Here is a 19484-nt window from a genome sequence, read left to right as displayed (position 1 = left end):
TCTGAATCTCCCATCAAGAACATCATCATTTACAGTGAATCTGTCGGCCGGTTTATTGATTTCAGCTATTAAAGTGTCTTTAACCCAAAACCACCACTGAATCAGATCACCATTTCTTATTTCAGTACGACCAGAGTTTAGAGTGACTGAATCTCCCTCCTTCACTGACACTGACTTCAGTACAGCTGTATCAGCAAACAGTCCTGAAGAAGAAGAGTTGTTCACAGATTAAAGCTTTAAAATCACTTCATGTTGGTTTGATGAAGCAAAACACTTTTAATAATTTTATAGTGAATAATATTCTGCAGCAGTACAAAAACAAAATATGATGAATGAAAAGAGAAATAGATTTATACATGGAACAATATTTAAATAAAAAAGACAGTTTTACTTTAATGTTTAACATCACACTAAAACTAATGCTGTTGGTATTTGAGCTTCATAATTATTGTGTTATATTTAAAGGGGTGGTTCACTGTTTTTGTTCTAGGCCCCGCCCTCAGAAATAGGCGATGGGCTCTGTTTGGTTGGCTAGCCCAGTGTGTGATTGGCTAAACCGCCTCTAGTGTGCATCTGAACGTCCCGCCCCGCCCCTCACCTCAGAGACATGTGCTCCAGTTGTATTGTAAACAACGGCGTCGTTAATATTGCTTATCAGTTTGAGCCCGATTGAGAAGCAGAGGATATTATTGAAGAGGATCGTGCAGAACCTGATGGGAATCCGCATTCTGAATTACCTCGACGACTGGCTCATTTTAGCCCAGTTGGAGGACGAGCTACTATCTCACAGATCCTTTCTCCTCAGCCACTTGGAATGCCTGGGGCTCAGGGTCAATTTTGCCAAGAGTGCTCTAGTCTCCCAGCCAGCGGATATCGTTCCTGGGAGCAGTTTTCGACTCGGCCCAAATGAGGGTGACAGTCGCGCCAGAACGTGCTCTGGCTACCCGGCAGCTTGCGGCCTCCTTTCAGACAATGCTAGGTCTAATGGTCTCCGCGTCTCCAGTACTACAGCTGGGCCTGCTCCGTATGGGCCTGCTTCATGATCTGTGGGGTATTTTGAGCTGAAACTTCACAGACACATTCTGGGGACACCCAAGACCAATATTACATCTTGTAAAAAGGGGCATAATAGGTGCCCTTTAAATGTTCCTTTCTAATCTAGCCAACCCCTCATATACACTCAGAAAGTCTTCCATTTTTGTGGACTTTCACACAGAGATCAGTCACTAATTAGGTGCCTATAATTACACAGAAAATTGAGAGGCCACACAGCATTTGACCACTGGATTTACAAAAATCATATAAGTTTTAAGAAGTGTTTCCTCAACATTTCAACATTGTATCAACTGCTGAACACATTTATATTCATTTGAATCAGTTGCTTATTTAACCAGCTTTTCAATAAATTCATGAATCTCCTGCAGCTCCTTCACGAACCCCAGTTTGAGAAAGCATGACGTAATGTAATGTTTAATGCACTTCATGTTGTTAATAACAATGAATGGAATATATTTTCTTTTTTTCTTTACATTTTTATATCAATATTATGCAAGATTATCTTGTTTAAATCAATGTGATAAACGAGTAAGGTCAAAAGTAATCATGAAGTAGTCTGATTATATTACCTAAAGTATGTAATGTAATGGATTATGTTACTAACTACAATTTAACTAACTACAACATCTTTCTTTATCTTGCTGAGTTTCTTCTCCAACAGGAAAACCCCCTCTAGTGGGCCCCGGCCCCTGGTAGAGAACCACTGCTCTAAATGCTTACTTTGCTAACAAGTGAACACTGCATTAGTGAGACAAAAACAACATGACACTGCAACGGTTTCTCACTCACTTCAGTCAAGCTGCTAAAGACTGTAAAATAAAGATAATCAGCAGTGAGATGCCGTTTTGAACAAACGCTTGCATATGAGGCGAGCAAATAAAGCAATAATTCCAGACCAGTTCAACATGACCAAATCAACATGAAGTCGCATGAGCACTCGCAGGTATTGGGGAGTGGAGAAAATCTCTGATGATATTATTATACTTGCGCCAAACCAAGAGACACATGATCAGAGATCACATGCAGTCCACCGCAGAGTAAGTTCTGGTAGGACAAGAAAAGACCAGAAAACTGACAATGCAATTGAGCTCAAGCTCCAGACACTATTCTGTCCAGAAAGTACCTCGTTTGTGAAGAAATTCTTCAGTGTGAATGCAAATGACCCCCAGCTGAACAGCCAAAGCAATCAGACAGAACTAGTGGAGTCAGAGGAAACTGAGCAGATCACTCCTGATAACATGCTGATTCAGACTGAGCTACTGATGATGCTGTTGATCCGCAGATGAAACACAGACACAAATCACACTACAGAGATTTAAAGACTTTATCGTTGACTGTCTGAGGAAATGCAGTGCATATATGTTGTGTTTATGTATTTCACTGTGTTGTCGAAGTATATTACAGCTATATTATTCTAATATATTGTAACAAAGTATATTATTATTATAACATCTACCAAATCACTACTTTCTCAGATTAAAAGGTGACGCTAGAGCAATTGTTTGTGTATTATTGTGGATACAAACAGAAAACTAATCAGCTTAATTATAATGTAAACATTTACAGCTAATATTTTAAGTAATGTTTCAATAATGTAAAGTTCCCTTTCATGGGAACTTCGAACTGCGTCCTCTAGGGGTCGCTATGGGGAACGCCTCGTCGTGACCCGTGTCTGAAGCATACATTGAAAAAACACCAACTCGTTGGCCGGCGACAGCCATGACGTCACTACCGGTGCGACTCCAGTATAAATCGGCGCCGGGAGCTACACATCATTCTCTTCTTCGTCTTCATTGACTGTTCTGTTTGAAGCGTGCATTTTCAAGGAAAAAGTAAGAGCTATCTATTTATTATGGCGAGCACTAGTAGAGCATTTAGAAGGTGTGTGCATCCGTGCGTTTTATGTGGATTGCACTGCTGAAACTGTTCAAATGTACATATAGGTTTTTTTTCCTCCAGGAGGCACTCGACATAATAAATGTAATAAAACATGCAGAGACACTTGAAGCTCAGAGTGAGAAAACTTTATTGAGAAAGACAATCAAATACAGATGACAAATGGACAGCAGTAGTAAAGAGAGATCTGTGTGTCTCAACTGAGAGAAATATAAACAAAACAAAAACGACTCAAACTAATCATACAGTGTTCATTCATTGACCAGAGGAGAACTGGCCCACAAACTGAATCTGGTTTCTCCCAAGGGTTTTTCTCCATTTCTGTCGCCTAATGGAGTTTGGGTTCCTTGCCACTGTTGACTCTGACTTGCATAGTTGGGGACACTAAATACTCATCATATATTATTGAGCAGACTGTTATCACTGTAAAACTGCTTTGAAACAATTGACTTGACTTGACTAATGCAAAAAGAGTGAGAGTTCTGCTTAAGATTTCATTACGTCCTGAAAAAAATAAATATAGAGAGCCTTGAATTAATAAATTTTTTAAACGTTTATATACTGTATGAAAAATCAATTTGTGAGTAATGACATCAATCATGTACCTGATGTGTGAATCTGTGTTTGATCTTGTTCAGCTCTTCTGGATCCGATGTCATAAACCAGAAGAATGACAGTAGCCACGCCCACCAGAGCAGAGAGGACCAATCGGATCACAGCTTCAGTAGAACCACAACAGTGGACAGAGTCTGAGGAATAAAAACACCAAACTGAGATCAGCTCATTCAATAAACATTATTGCTGACATAAAAATCAAATCACAGCTGACATACCTGAACATGTGTGACAGAGTCCAGTGTTGAGATGTGTGGTCCGGTTGGTGAATGAATGAGCCACAACACAGCTGTAGGAATCATCCAGATACTCAACCTCCAGAGGTAGAGAGAGACTGATGCTGAGATCAGACACACTGATGCTGGACAATAAACTGTTTCCTTTCAGTTTTTCAGTCTGTAGTTTATAAACTCCAGCAAGTTCAGTTCTGATGTTTGTGATGGTCAGAGATCCAGTTTGTTTGTCCAGCTTCAGTCTGTCTCTGAATCTCCCGTCAAGAGCATCATCATATACAGTCATGCTGTCGGTCCGTTTATAGATTTCAGCTATTAAAGCCTTTTGATTTTCAAACCCCCAGCGAATCACAACACTCATTTCAGTAACATCAGAGTTCAGAGTGACTGAATCTCCCTCCATCACTGATATTTCATCTGGATCACCAAAACACACACAGAACAAACAGGGTTTGTCACAGATTAATTCTGTTAAGTAACTTGTGCATCACATTTATTTAAATAGGATAATACCACATTGATATAAAAACACAAAGATTAAGAAAATATATTCCATAGTGCATTGAACATTACATGACGTCGAGGTTTCCCAAACTGGGGTTCGTAAAGGAACTGCAGGGGGTTTGTGAGTTTAATGAAAAGCTAATAATTAATTAAATCGTAAAAATGTAAAAACAAAATGATAATTTCAATCACAATAAAACACTTACTATTTGTGTACCTGCATGTCATGTGAAAATTAACCAAGGGGGACTTCAAGTAAATATATTAGGTGCCAGGTTCATGACTAAAAAAAAAGTTTGGGAATGCCTGCATTACATGTAAATAAGAAACAATGTGAATTTGTATGTGTTTGAAAGACAAAAGATTCCAACTACATAGTAATACATGATTAAATAACCTACTGAGTGATCATTCATATAAAAACTTGTGTGTTCATCAGTAGTTGATGCAATGTTGAATCACTTCTTAAACCTGAAATGATTTTTGTAAACCCAGTGGTCAAATGCTGTGTAGCCACCTCACTAATTAATGCCCACAAAACTGGAAGACTTTGAGTGTATATAAGCAGTAGGATATTTTAGAAAGGAACATTTCAAAGATGAAAGAGGAATTAGGGAGAATCTAAAGTATGAATACTTTATTGCTATTGTTTTAATGATATGTAATCATGGCATCAATTATCAAAAATCAGAGTATTTTAAAATGTAATTTAATCTAATTACAAGTACTTAATTTGATTACGTAATCCAGATGACATGTAATCAGTTACTACCCAGTTCTGAATATCATGCAACAGAACAGACACAAAAGAAGCAACATGCTGTGTGGATTAATTATTGCATCAACTAAAAACTTAAAACAGGTGAAACAGATATATAACTCACTATGCATGCTGAGAAAGAACATAATCCCAAGTATATAATTGTTATATAGCTGATAAACTCCAGAGTCTGTGGTTCTGGTGTTTGTGATGGTCAGAGATCCGGTTTGATCGTCCAGCTTCAGTCTGTCTCTGAATCTCCCGTCAAGAACATCCTCATATACAGTGATGCTGCCGGTCTGTTTATTAATTTCAGCTATTAAAGTGTCTTCACTTGCAAACTTCCACTGAATCACATCATCATCCATTATTTCAATACGACCAGAGTTTAGAGTGACTGAATCTCCTTCCTTCACTGACACTGTCTTCAGAACTGTTAAAACCAAACAGAAAGAGAACAAAGAGAAACAGGGTTAAAAATGGTTATTTGATGGTTTACTAAAGTAAATAGTTTGTAGTTTAAATTTGAAATGAATCTCATCATGTACCAACAGAAGCAAAATTGATTATTGATTATTAGTTGTATATTTGTGCTGTTTAAAATATATATATATATATATTTAACTTACCACCAAATACAGTGAGTCTGAAACACTTTCTCACACTGTTGGTCTGTAGTTTATAACGTCCAGCATGTTGAGTTGTGATGTTAATGATGGTCAGAGATCCAGTTTGATCGTCCAGCTTCAGTCTGTCTCTGAATCTCCCATCAGGAACATCATCATAAACAGTTATTCTGTCATCACGTTTATAGATTTCAGCTATTAAAGTGTTTTCATTTCCAAAACCTCCACTGAATCAGATCATCATCATGTATTTCAGTACGACCAGAGTTTAGAGTGACTGAATCTCCCTCCTTCACTAACACTTTATCACCAAACACTCCTGAAGAACAGAGTTGTTCACAGATTAAAGCTTTAAACTCACTTGATGTTGGTTTGATGAAGCTTCACTAAAATACTTTTAATCAATTCAATATGACGTGAATAATATTCTACAGCTGTACAAAGACAAGTGATGATGAATGAAAAGAGAATTAGAGTTTTATATGGAAAAATAACTAACTAGAAAGCATTTTAATACAACAAACAATAATGCTGTTGGTTGTTTGAGCTACATATTTAATTGAATCTATCACAAACTGAATACACTAAATATTTTGAATTCAAACTTGACCTCAGATTAATATCAGGGTATATTTCTATATGAGAATAACAGTGAATGTTTATCCTCTCTGACTAATTTAACCAGTAATTTATTACATGTTCCCAGAACAGAAGCAACTGAAGCCATAAAAACACATTTCAAACTCACCAACCAGACGCCACAAACACAAACAGAACCAAACTGATTTCAGAGACATTTTCTTCATCGGTTCACAGAAAAGCCCACGATAGCAGATCCTCTCTGACTAATTTAACCAGTAATTTATTACATGCTACCAGAACAGAAGCAACTGAAGCCATAAAAACACATTTCAAACTCACCAACCAGACGCCACAAACACAAACAGAACAAAACTGATTTCAGAGACATTTTCTTCATCGGTTCACTGAAAAGCCCACGATAGCGATGCTTAAAATGTCTGAAAACTCTCACGACTGAACTGTGCTATTTATCTGGTTGAATCCTCCCCAAACCTCAGTTAGTTTCCGTTCACACGTCCATCTCCTTTCTCATCAAGAAAATCAACAAGCTTCTGCTGATCTCACATTTTCCAATGAATTCTGGCCCTGTGTGAAAACTGATAAAAGAGTGAAATATTGTATTAGATATTTGTATCTAGTGGTGTGTTATTTAGTGCTGCGAGCTGTCAGACTAGGGGTGTGCAATTTACACCGACTGTTTAATGCAGCTCAGATGTGGCATAAATGTGTGTTGAGTGGAAATGAGAATATTGAAACAAAAAAATTAACGATACTTTAGCCTAAATGTGAAACTAAAACCAGCAGTATGTGGTGGCAAGACACTGTCTTAATGAGTCACTGAATCATTCATCCAACCGATTTGTTCAAAATGAATTAAGGAACGAAGCAAGTGACCGTATTTATGAATGGGTCTTTGAATCACTGAATACATTTAAATGGAAATCAGTAATCTAATTATTTACCTTATTCTAAATAAGACAATATTATGATTATGGTGTTTACATGAGTTGCTTTTAGAATATTCCTTTCATGTTCCTGTTTTACATGTTATAGTACATAGTTAGATTAAAGGCACACGTCATTACGTCCCCACGTGACGCCATCCGACGTCCCCTCTGTAATTTCACATATAAACATATAGTTCGTCTTCGTGATGATGCCATGTATAGTTTTGGGTGTTTCATTTTTTATTTTATGAAAGATTCAAGCAGTGTTGGGGGTAACTCATTACAAGTAACACGAGTTACGTAATCAGATTACTTTTTTTCAAGTAACTAGTAAAGTAACGCATTACTTTTTTAATTTACAAGAAAATATCTAAAAAACTGATTTAGTATTCATCAAAATGAATTAAAACAGTGAAATGCAAACTCAGAATATGACGCAAACCTGCAATAATTAAATATGTTAAATAACACAAATGTATCTAATCCCATTTTATTAACGGATTTCTTTGCTGCTGAACTTTGATGATCCAGTTCAACCATACTAATAAGCATAAGTTATTCACTTATAAGCATAACTAATAAGTGAATTTACTTTTGCTTCAGCCTGAGGTTTATTCATTACACTTTTTGGTGTGAAAGGGCTTTTATATTTGCTAGAAATAGAACTTCTTATATTAAAAACAATCAAGCCCTGCTCATATTTAAAAAGTAACGCGAAAGTAACGCAAAAGTAATATAACGCATCACTTTCCATAAAAAGTAACTAAGTAACGTAATTAGTTACTTTTTAGGGAGTAACACAATATTGTAATGCATTACTTTTAAAAGTAACTTTCCCCAACACTGGATTCAAGTGCAGTTAATTATTTGTACGTGCATTCAGATGATGGCGGTGTTGAAGCTCTTTTATTTGCCGTCAAACGGTTGAACACAGCCGTGTGTGTGTCCTGCCGCAAAATACGGTGAAAAGTCCTACACGACGGTAATAATGTGATGAAGGTGTTTACATGTCTATACTGCAGTTCAGTAATGCGACTAAAATAGGAATACTCCACAAATCTTAATTTGATTTCTGTTTACTTCGATTATGACTTTTTGATTAAGGTAATCAAAAATCTGTGTTTACATGGTAGATTATTAATCAGAGTATTGTCTTAATCTTATTAAAATCGGAGTATTGTTGTCCATGTAAACGTACTCACTGACTCATGCAATTTGTTCAAAATGCAGATTCATTCAGTAACAAAACACTGCTGCATGTTGTTTGGAGACACACTGCTGCTCTCAGGATTTTCTGTGATTTATTCATTATATTCATACAGAATTTATCGTCATATCTTGACTTTTGATATGATGCAAGTATAAAAAGACATTACAGGTCATACAGAATTTATCTTCATATCTTGACTTTTGTGGTCATTCTTGCATTGCATAAGTTACATCACGCACGTTCATGACTGTAGAACTTCACCAATCTATGACTTCTTCCGTTTCGGTGCAAGAAGGTTCACGTACATTATTCAGTACATTAATAAAAAACATGTTTTTGTGGTATATGTGGTTTGCTGAAGAGAAAAAAAAAACAAAAAAACAAAGTGGTACAAAAATAAAAATGTGACAGAGGGTGCATTATGGGTGCTGACGTTTTCCTACCTATTTTGAAAAAGGGAATTTCTTCTGCAAAGGCAGCCAATTAAAGTTTTATTGAAAGCTTTTAAACTGTTGCCGTTGTTTGATTTTCACCCTGTGGGTTAAAGGGTGGAAATATTTCATAAATTACATTTGACTGAAATGCTTGTATTGAAACATTTTACATTCTATCCATAGTTGGAGCAGTAGTGGCCTAATAGTTAGAGAGTCTGATTTGTAACCCAAAGGTTTGAGTCTCGGTACCAGCAGGGGTTGTAGGTGGGGGGAGTGCAGGGCTTGCCCAAGCCTTTATGGGGCCCTAAGCAGAATTTTATTTGGGGGCCCCTCTGTGCCGCTAATGCGACTGATTATTGTCAATGCTTGATTATTCGCACACTATAAATCACACATAACACACCCATTATCAATTTATTGTTGAACCAATGTCTGCCTGCCTGGCATGTTTTTACCCTTCTTCAATTTTTAATCGTAACAGAGGCAAACCCACAAGAGTGGTCAGGTGTTAATTTGCACTTTAACATTCAAAGTCTTACAGTAAGTGGCATACTTAATGTGGTGTACTGAAAAGTAGCTAAATAAACCAGCAGACAATGCATTTATCGAACAGGTGTTTTTTTCTCCCTTTCTGTCACCGATGGAGTTTTGGTTCCTTGCCACTGTCGCCGTTGGCTTGCTTAGTTGGGGACGCTTGACTGATTGCACAGACACTATTGGAAGAGAATGATGACATCTCTGAATCATCACTGAACTGACTTTAGCTGAAAAAATCAACCCAGTCTCATGGCAAATACGTACCTGGGGGCACATTTTTACAAGACGCGAAATATGCACCAGTAAGTACATATCACTGCAGTTTCCAAAAAAATTAACACTAGAGGCAGTAAAACTACGACACCTTTTAAATTATTTTCACACAGAGTATGATTTACAGAGTTTCAATTAATAAAGCGTAATTTTCGCACAATTACTTGAAGAGTATTATGTTGTGACTTCAAAACATGCTTTTAATATGCTGGGAGATTTGAAAACTGATGCTTTTGATTGTTAGCACCGCACATATCCAGCTTCATATCAATGGTTTTTCATAGACGATAGGATTGGTAGCTCACGAAGTACGCAAACGTACTTGAGAGGTGAGGAGTTCTGGTTCGATTCCCGTGTAACTCAACAAAACAGTTCAAATCTGCATTTAAGGAAGTTAAAATGGCACGGTTGCATCAAAAAATTTGTTTTTATATCAGTTTTGCATTTGTTAACACTATCGGGTAGGCTTAGGGTTGGGTTTGGTGTAGGGCATATTTCCAACAGGACAGAGCATTAACTTTTAGCGACAGCCCCCGGATATTTGAATTCTGAATCGCCGCAATACGTACCTGAAGAAACGTAATAAAAACACAGCAATACGTACCTATATCAACGTAATAAAAACGTGCCAGGGTTCACGTATTGAACCCGTGTTTTAGCGCCACTCAGTGGACACTTCTCTTTGAAACTGCGGTGAAACATGCAGTAAGGTACGTAAAAACGGTGTTGCAGAAATGTACGCAGAGGTACGACTGGGTTGGAAAAAATGACTCTGTTTTTGACTTCTTGCATTATTGACTAACTATTTTCCTGTTTAACATTGTAAAGCTGCTTTGACACAACCAGTATTGTATAAAGCGCTATACAAATAAAGGTGACTTGACAACATGCATTATTAAACACAGCAGCAAGCCATCTGTACATCTAAAACAACAACTCTTAATCTACAACTAGCTAATGGAGGCATAAACCAAGTTTATGAAAAATATAGCCTATCCACGAGGAATTTCCAATTCAAATTTGACGACGTGTTTTATTTCTATCATTGTGTAGGTAACTATAACGTTCCTCCCAGTTCACTGGCCACTTGCTTTCATGCATTTCGGGAGAAATGGGTGAATATCCGTGATGTTAATCTACAGATCCAGACGACAGCGTCCAGCGCACATTAAAGATATATCTGAAAAAAGAAACCGGAAACTTTGGAAAACCTTACCTAGAGAGGCGTAGCCTGGTCAGTCGGATGAGGAGAATCAGAAACTGAGACACGATGGAGCAATTTATGAAACCCGGATCATATTTATTAAACTTACAACTGTACAGAGTTACAAAGAAGACTTTCACAATAGTTCTGTTTTTACTACTCTTGAATGGTAAGAGCTTCATATCTATTTGCTTGAGCAATTTCGGTTTCACCTTAGGCTAAATATCAACAACATAATAATAAAACTACTAATTGCATGATTATTAAATTCTAATTTAATATATTTAAAATTAATATTAAATATGACTGGCTGAACTTTAGTGTAATTTTTGACCCACTTATGCTAGAACGTACTAGATACATTTTATATGTAGCCTAATTATGTAATTATTATAGTGCATAAATAATACTAAAAATGAAAAACGCTTTTATCCACATTTGCAAGGTGTAATTGAATGCTCGATTGAATAGCAACGGAGCGATGTCGCTTAACGACTCTAAAAATTATTTTAGAGCTCCGTATATTCAGCCTCGACAAGTGGTTTAAAAATGGTTGGTTCGTTCGTTTTATTGTTATTTATGATGATACCTCTACTAGAAATAGACTAGTGATAACGGCTTTATTTATTCAGAAACAGAAGTAGCTAGCTCACGGCTTTTTCAACATAAAAAAATTATTTAAGCTTTATATATTGCGGTTCTTGGTTGAAAAATATTGTCTACTTATCAAGTAGTTTAGGAACTCAGATTTTCTGAAATGGGATGTGAAAAGGATAATACATAAGGACCAAGCTGCCAGCGGAGGACTGAGTTGAGCATAGGCTATATGTTTAATCAATTTAGCCTTCTCAAATCAACATGACTTGCCTAAAATAAAATCTGTAGACATAAAACACTTCATGCAATTCACGACATTAATTAAAACATTTAACCTAGATAAATGTGTGCTGTTAGACGCTGAACCGTGCTTTGCAGGACATGGAGAAGCCAGCGCCATCACTTGCATTTTTTTCTTAAGAGTGGAAACTTAACATACCCTGTCATTTTTGCTCATAAAGGTAAGAGTAATACATCATTCGGAATTGTAAAGGGTCTACTTTTATTTGTGTGCACTCACAATATCATCAAAAACCTGTGCTTTTGTAAAATAAGGCAAACAAACAGGATGCGCTTTCTGTTGTCTTGGTCTTGAGCAGGCGAATACTTGCTAAGTGTATTACTTAGTTGCTAAGTAAAGATGTATTTCTCTCTAAAGGCGCTCCTGAGGAGATGCCAGTCAGGATCTTTAACTTCATCTTGTGACACTGACTCAGAAAATACTAGCTCATTATTCATTCAAATATCTCCTTAGTATTTTTTTTGGGGGGGGGGGGCTTCTGCCAAGATGTTTGCATGCAGTATAAATATGTTTACATGCCTACTGCCGCATTTTAGTGCCATGTTGAAAAATAACTAACTACATAAGATTAACGTCATAATATTTTAAGAATAAAGTCAAAATTACGATAATAAAATCATGTTATATTGTGTGAAATTAGTGTAGAAAATTCCACTTATACGCCGCCCCAAAAATTATTATTATTTTTTTTAAAGTCTGTGGCATCCAACCTGTCATTCTTCACATTTAACATGAAAAACAGCAATAATACGTAGGCTTATTGACGTTTTTTGAAACTACTTGATCGATTTCACGAAACATTCATTTGTATTCAATTGTTCTGATTTTTTCAACATGCATTCAAATATTTATTCATGTTTATTTCGTGCAGCAAATATGAAAGAGGAACATATAACTGATTCACATGCTGCTTGAACTGAGACAAATATAGTTATATCACTACAAATCAAAGAGTGTAAAAACACATGTATTGTTTGTAGTATTTGATTATAAAGTTGACAGAAGGCTGACACTTTGTGTTTTAACATAAGTAACAAAGCACAAAGCTTATTGCGATTATTGAGTGGCTTGCGTGCTACAAATGATGAATGGACTTGAAAACGTTAAATATTATTTCCAAGCATTTATACCGTAATTAAAACAGCTTGTGAATGCACATAACGTTAATCACTTCAGAAAAATCAACAATAAGTTAACCGAGTTGGAGCCAATAACGTTTGGGGGGGCCCATACAATATTTTTTGCATATGGGCCCGGGGCTGACTTGCTAAGCCACTGGTTCTATTGTAGCCTATTTTGTTGCGCTCGCGTCCGGTGTAGACACGGTGTTAAATTTAACTTTTTGAAAATTGCAGAAACACACACGTAAACTAAAGAACTGATATTAAGAATCAAGGGCATTCTGTTGCCCTGCAACTATCAGTTTCGATTTTGCTTCACTCAACATTGCGTCAGCAGCTGTCGCTATGGAGAAAACTCAGATGCACACCTGCCACTCCACTTACGTGTAAATTCAGCTCTCCAGCCAGATCTCATTGAACCTACATCTAACCCATATTAGTCAAGAGAACCTATTATATTATTACTTCTTTCAGAATTTTTTTTTTTTTGATGGAGACTTTAGCACACATCTTGACTGCTCCGATAAATTCTTTGATAAGTTTGTATGAGTGGTCACTATTTTAGTTTAGTTTTGTTGTTTTGTTATCAGTTTTTCCTAAAAACACATTTAAAAGCAAGCAGTGGAGATGTCAGAGGTGTCCGTGCTGGCACTTGGTATACCACTGATATCTAATTGGTCACTCCGGGCAGGGCTCGAATTGAAGGGGGATGTGGGGGGATGACATCCCCTTTGTTCAAAAAATACCAAAAAGCATCCCTGCTGTAACACCATCATCCCCCGTACCATACCCTTTAGATTAATAATGTCCTATATTGTGTAAAACTTATCAAGCAAATTAAATATAAATATTCTCTACTTATGATAATTTACGAACTAAATATGGGCGACTGGCCAATCAGATCTCAATATTGTAACAAACTGCACACAAGCTCCAGTGAATGGTTCAAGCAATACTTCTGGTGAAAAGAAGACACTATAATATAACATGTGAGTGTAAGGGACTGAGAGACATGATCAAGCATGCCAAATATGGGGCAGTTGTGGCCTAATGGTTAGTGAGTTGGCCTTGTAACCTGAAGGTTGTGGGTTCGAGTCTCTGTACCGGAAGGAATCGTAGGTGGGGAGAGTGAAGGTAAACTGCTCTCTTTCACCTTCAATACCCACAACTGCACCCGGATTGCTCTCTGTTCACTGCTGTGTGTGTGCACTTGGATGGGTTAAATGCAGAGTACAAACTCAGAGTCTTTCACTTTATACATTTACATGTAGTCATTTAGGAGACGCTTTTATCCAAAGCGACTTACAAATGAGGACAATAAAGCAAACAAAACCAATGTGCATGTGTGACAAAAATCAGATGGTGTGTGTACAGTATCCACATACTATTCTGGTGACAAAATTTGTGTCCCGCACATTCTACGCTGATCCTTGCATATGCATAAAAACCTAACCCTAACCCTGACGACTGTACAACGATATTTAAGATATTTGAAAGCATTTTAAGGCCTTCATTTTGTATTGTTGAATTTTAAACTTAAAAATTCTAAAAACTTTAAGGACCTGCAGAAACACTGTGTGTGTGTGTTTTGTAAATATTACACCGTTCTCAAGCCAGTCTGGGCAGATGGTTTACTACTGAAATTAGTAAAGGTCATTTATTTGATGATATAGTTTGAAACGGTAACTTTTATGCAGGTTTGTTCAGTTTATATGTTTTGGAACATATCATATTTCTAGAGCTTTAGCATTTTGATCATATTTCAATCCACCTTTAAAGTCTAGGTTAAGTTTCGGTTGGCAAACATGAACCCAGATTGTGAGAACAAACGTTTATACCACAGACTGAAAAACAGGTTTCAGCCCTCAGTTTCAGTTTTTCTTTGTTTGTTCTTATGTCTATATTTGGTTTGTGTTTCTCCTGAGTGTTTTGATTTTGTTTAATAAAATGCCTGCTGAAGATATTATTGTGAGCCAATACCTGACACATAAGACATAGGTATATAATGATATTAGAACTGTTTGTATTTGTTCCCCAGATGCATTTGGTGCCAAGACACATAAAGTCAAAGTAGTTTCAGTGAAAGAGGGAAAAAACCTTGCTCTGCTTACTGGTGAGACTGAAATACAGAGAAATGATCAAATACTCTGGATGTTTGGAGATGAGCGCAAGCTCTTAGCTGAAATCCATATGAAGAACAAAATCTTCGAAACATATAACACTGATGACGAGAGATTTGGTGACAGTCTGGAGCTGGACCAATATACTGGATCTCTCATTATCAGAGACACCAAATCCACACACTCGGGAGTTTATCATCTGAAGATGATCAAAAAAAGTGCAACCATATACAAGAGTTTCCAGGTCAATGTCAACGGTGGTGGTGGTGGTGAGTAAATATTTTATTTTAATATATATATATATTTTTTTGTTGTTGTTGTGTTGCAATACAACAATGTGAAACACACCTTTGTACCAAGAAATTGTACACTGTAAAAAAATTAATCTGTGAAATTTACAGTAAAATACCGGCAGCTGTTGTTGCCAGAACTTCACCGTAAAAAATATGGTAGCAACATTTTAGGTTTTACAGACTTAACTTAAATTCACAATAAAATACCACATTTCATTAACTGATGTAATGTTAACAAACTAACATATTGAAGTGTTAATATCTATTGGTATCGCTGAAGGCGTTCCCCTAGCGTTTTCCGACGCAGCTCGAGTTCCCAAAGGGGAACTAAGAAGAAATATGTTATTTCAACAAAAAACATCAAATATGAAGTGTCATGCAGGGAATTCTGGGAGTGTCAATTTACGGTTTTACGGTAATTTTCACTTTAAATTATACAATTACTTTTTCTTTTTCACTTCCAAAAAACGTATTTTTAACAGTATTTTACTGTAAAATTATATTAAATGTAATTACATTTATTCACCGTATATAGTATGGAAACTTACTGTTAACCAGCTAACAGGTTTTTACTGTAGCATTTTTACAGTCTTTTACTGTTAAAATCACATGTAATGTATTTTTTACAGTGTACCAGTTTTATTGGGAAGGCTGTTTTTATTTGCTATTCCAGAGCAAATTATCCAAATGTACCAATTTTACAATGTAAAATGTAGTGAATTAAGTTAAAAATCAATTCCTGGGCTATACAGTTTTTCCACAGAGGACACGGGACGAACTAAATTGTCATAGTGACAGTTATGTCATTAAAGGAAATCACTTGTATGTGAAGATATCAAGCTATTGCTCAAGCTGAATACAAAAAAGATAGAAACCTTTTGACTGACTCTGACGAGAATTAACACACGGTTGCAACAGTTTACGGTTTATCCGTCTTCTTCAAGCCATCTTGGGTATTTTTCTTAAGGATAATGAATATTTATCACGCAATGCTAATCCCCATAGCCTTTATTACTGTGTAGAATACTACAAAATAATTAATTCAGTGATGAGAAGCCACTCTACTGTAGTTCACAGAAGGAAGTTGTTTCAAACACTTTATTGATGCAGGTTTGGAGTAAAAATATGTTATTCTGATATATTGTTGTACTTGATGCTGTATAACAAACTAGTGATGGTAGAAATTAATCTTTTCGAAGCTTTGAATCAAATGAACCAGCTGCTTCACAAAATGATTAACTATTTCAAAGTGCTTATTAAAACACAAGCAGGTCACCTACTGGTCAAAACTGTGTAAATGCACCAAACTCCCACCAAAACATGCACAGAAACAGCTTTTACAAACCCATTGCAGCTGCGTTATTGAAATTATGTTCAAATCCATAAATACCGGTTCAATGATGGTGATCAGTGATTCATAAATCAGGCATTCTTTTGGTCAACCATAGCATACCATTTAAATCCAAATTTGTATTTGCCGCTTACATAACCATACATGTTGTCTGTACTGTAATACCCACATAGTACTACCATTGTTTTTGTTATGTTCTTTTTGATTCATTTTAGTTCCGTTTCAATTTACTGGAAAAACAATATGATCTCTGAACAAGTTCCAGGAACTGAATTGTTTATGCAGTAGAAAAACACCTATCATTATCTAAGCAGGAGCCATCTATGGTTATTGTTATATGTTATTATTACAAATGCCTCAGTTAAACCGAAGTCCCTTTCACTTGGCTCATCGGTCATTCAATGCTCAATTCATCACTGATTGACAAATTGAACAATGTGTTTGCTGTCATCGAGAAGGCAGGTTTTGCTAATGTTAACAGTCTTTCTTGCCAATTTAGCGATTAGATTAAGCAACTTCCCCAACCCTTTTGAGACTTTTTTTAATTGCCTAGAGACAAATCTGTCGCCGCAGACTCAGCGTCGGTTGTCATCCACTATGACACACAATACAATAACACAATAAGACAAAATCATTCATTCTTGCATCCTGACGCCCTACGTACGTCAAACAGATTGTGCCAAACTCGGGCTAAAATGGTGTCTGATCCCGGCATAAGTCACACTGTTACAAGCACTTGAATATTATACATGACTTAATGGTTTTTAGGTTTTCTTTAATTTTGATAAACCACTCTTATTGCTTTATTTCAGAAAAACCACCTCCCATAATCGGATGGATTGTAAAAACTGGTAAGTAAATATTATATGATATACAACAATTAATAATTAAAATAATTAATAAATCAGCAGTGCTTCTGTACACTTTCAAGTATTTATTACTGTAATCTATGTACTGTTTCTCTTTTTCTTTTTAGTTTTGTCCTTCATGTTTGCAGGACTGATTGGACTCGTACTCATTACATGCTGTTTCTGGTTTACGAGATCTTGAGAATAGTTTGTTGTTGAAATAAAGGGCAAAAGAAAAATTCTCAAAAAAGTTTATTCTGAGAAAACTTTATTAACCATTTGTCCAGAGATATATTTTGGTTTGATATTTTTTCTAATCAAGTGCATTTTTGTGTCCAAGTATGTTTTAGAGCCACTATCTTTGACCCATCAAATCACAGCATCAGTAAAACTACAAAAGTTAACACAATTTGATGATTTATAAAAAATAAAAAAAGACTTTATAACAGAATTGTCCAAAAGACTTGCAAACTTTAATACTAGATTTGACAAAACAGGAAGAGTTTGTCTCATTGCAGTTTGGATTTACGAGGTAAATGAGAAAATCTTGTGTTATGAACATTGTGATATATTTTGTTTAAGTTCATAAGGATATAATATAGCACATCACAATCCTTTTATGTAAAAGTAAATATCACATCCACAACTTTTGTTTTCTGACTTGCATCTGCTTTAATCAAATATGTCAAAGATGTCTAACATTTTCAATGTTAAGTCTTGTTAGTATAAATATTACAATCCCGTTCAGAATTGCTTGTCAAATCATGTTTTATTTAAAAATTTGTTTGCAATAGTTATTCTAATTCATTAAAGATGTTATTTATTTATTTCATTTTTATTTTTAGATTTTTTTACTTACATTTAAAAAGTTATGTAACAGCAACCTCAGTAATACAGTTATATTTGCAAACTGGCCCAAAAGACTTTTTGGATTAAACTTCTAGCTTTTTCTATGAATATAAAAAATATTTCCATAAATAAACACTGAACTTATATGTCATCCACCCAGAACTGCTTCCGTTTACAACAGTGAGTGCAAGCTAGATTAAAGTGATTATTATGTTTTAAATATGGTTATTTTTCTTACAAAAACGCATCGATTCGCTACAGGAGGACTTTGTTCACCCCCCAGAGCTGCGTGAGACACTTTTTATTATGGATGGGCGCTTTTTATTTATCTTCTTTTGGAATGATGAACTGCAACACCCGCTGACTGCAATGATAGTGCTTGAAAGATCAAAGACAATTTTTAATATAACTCCGACTGGATTTGTCTGAAAGAAGAAAGTCATATACACCTAGGATGACTTGAGGGTGAGTAATTTACGGGCTAATTTTCATTTTTGGGTGAACTGTCCCTTTAAACAGGGTTTTATCCCACACTGAAAATTTCAGAAGTTTAGTTATTTTATAATATTTAATTTGGCATGAGAACCAGTGGTGTTAAGATGGAAATGTGATGACAGAGACTTATCAATTACACTCAGTACATTAATACATACAGGGTTTGCTTTAGAAAATCTTGCACATATACAAAAATAGTTTAATAACAAAAAAAACAAAACTATTGTTTTAGTGGTACAGGAAAAGTTACCTTAATAATAATGTACAAATTTAGAAATAATGTTTAAAATAATGTACAATTTTGTGCTGAAATCGTTAAAATGCATAAAGTTAGTATTCCTCCAGGGGGCGCTTGACATAATAAAACATTGAGAGACTGGAGCCTCAGAGTGAATACAAACTTTGATAAAGGCAAGCAAATACAGATTTACATTTACATTTAGTAATTTAGCAAACGCTTTTATCCAAAGCGACTTACAAATGAGGACAATAAAAGCAGTCAAAACTAACAAAAGAGCAACAATATATAAGTGCAAATGACAAGTCTCGGTTAGCCTAACGCAGTACACGTAGCAAGGTGTATATACTGTATATATATATAAATATATATACACACATACATATATATATAT

At 35.7% G+C, this 19484-nt stretch overlaps 1 pseudogene; it reads right to left on the bottom strand.

Annotated features, from left to right (window-relative positions):
• Positions 1 to 3549: 3549 nt before the first annotated feature.
• LOC107549357 (uncharacterized) overlaps positions 3550 to 19484 on the bottom strand; it is a 23851-nt pseudogene continuing 7916 nt past the window's right edge.

This window comes from Sinocyclocheilus grahami, unplaced genomic scaffold (genome assembly GCF_001515645.1).
Source record: "Sinocyclocheilus grahami isolate Dianchi unplaced genomic scaffold, SAMN03320097.WGS_v1.1 scaffold370.1, whole genome shotgun sequence".
Taxonomy (NCBI): domain Eukaryota; kingdom Metazoa; phylum Chordata; class Actinopteri; order Cypriniformes; family Cyprinidae; genus Sinocyclocheilus; species Sinocyclocheilus grahami.
This window is presented reverse-complemented; position numbering and strand designations above follow the sequence as displayed.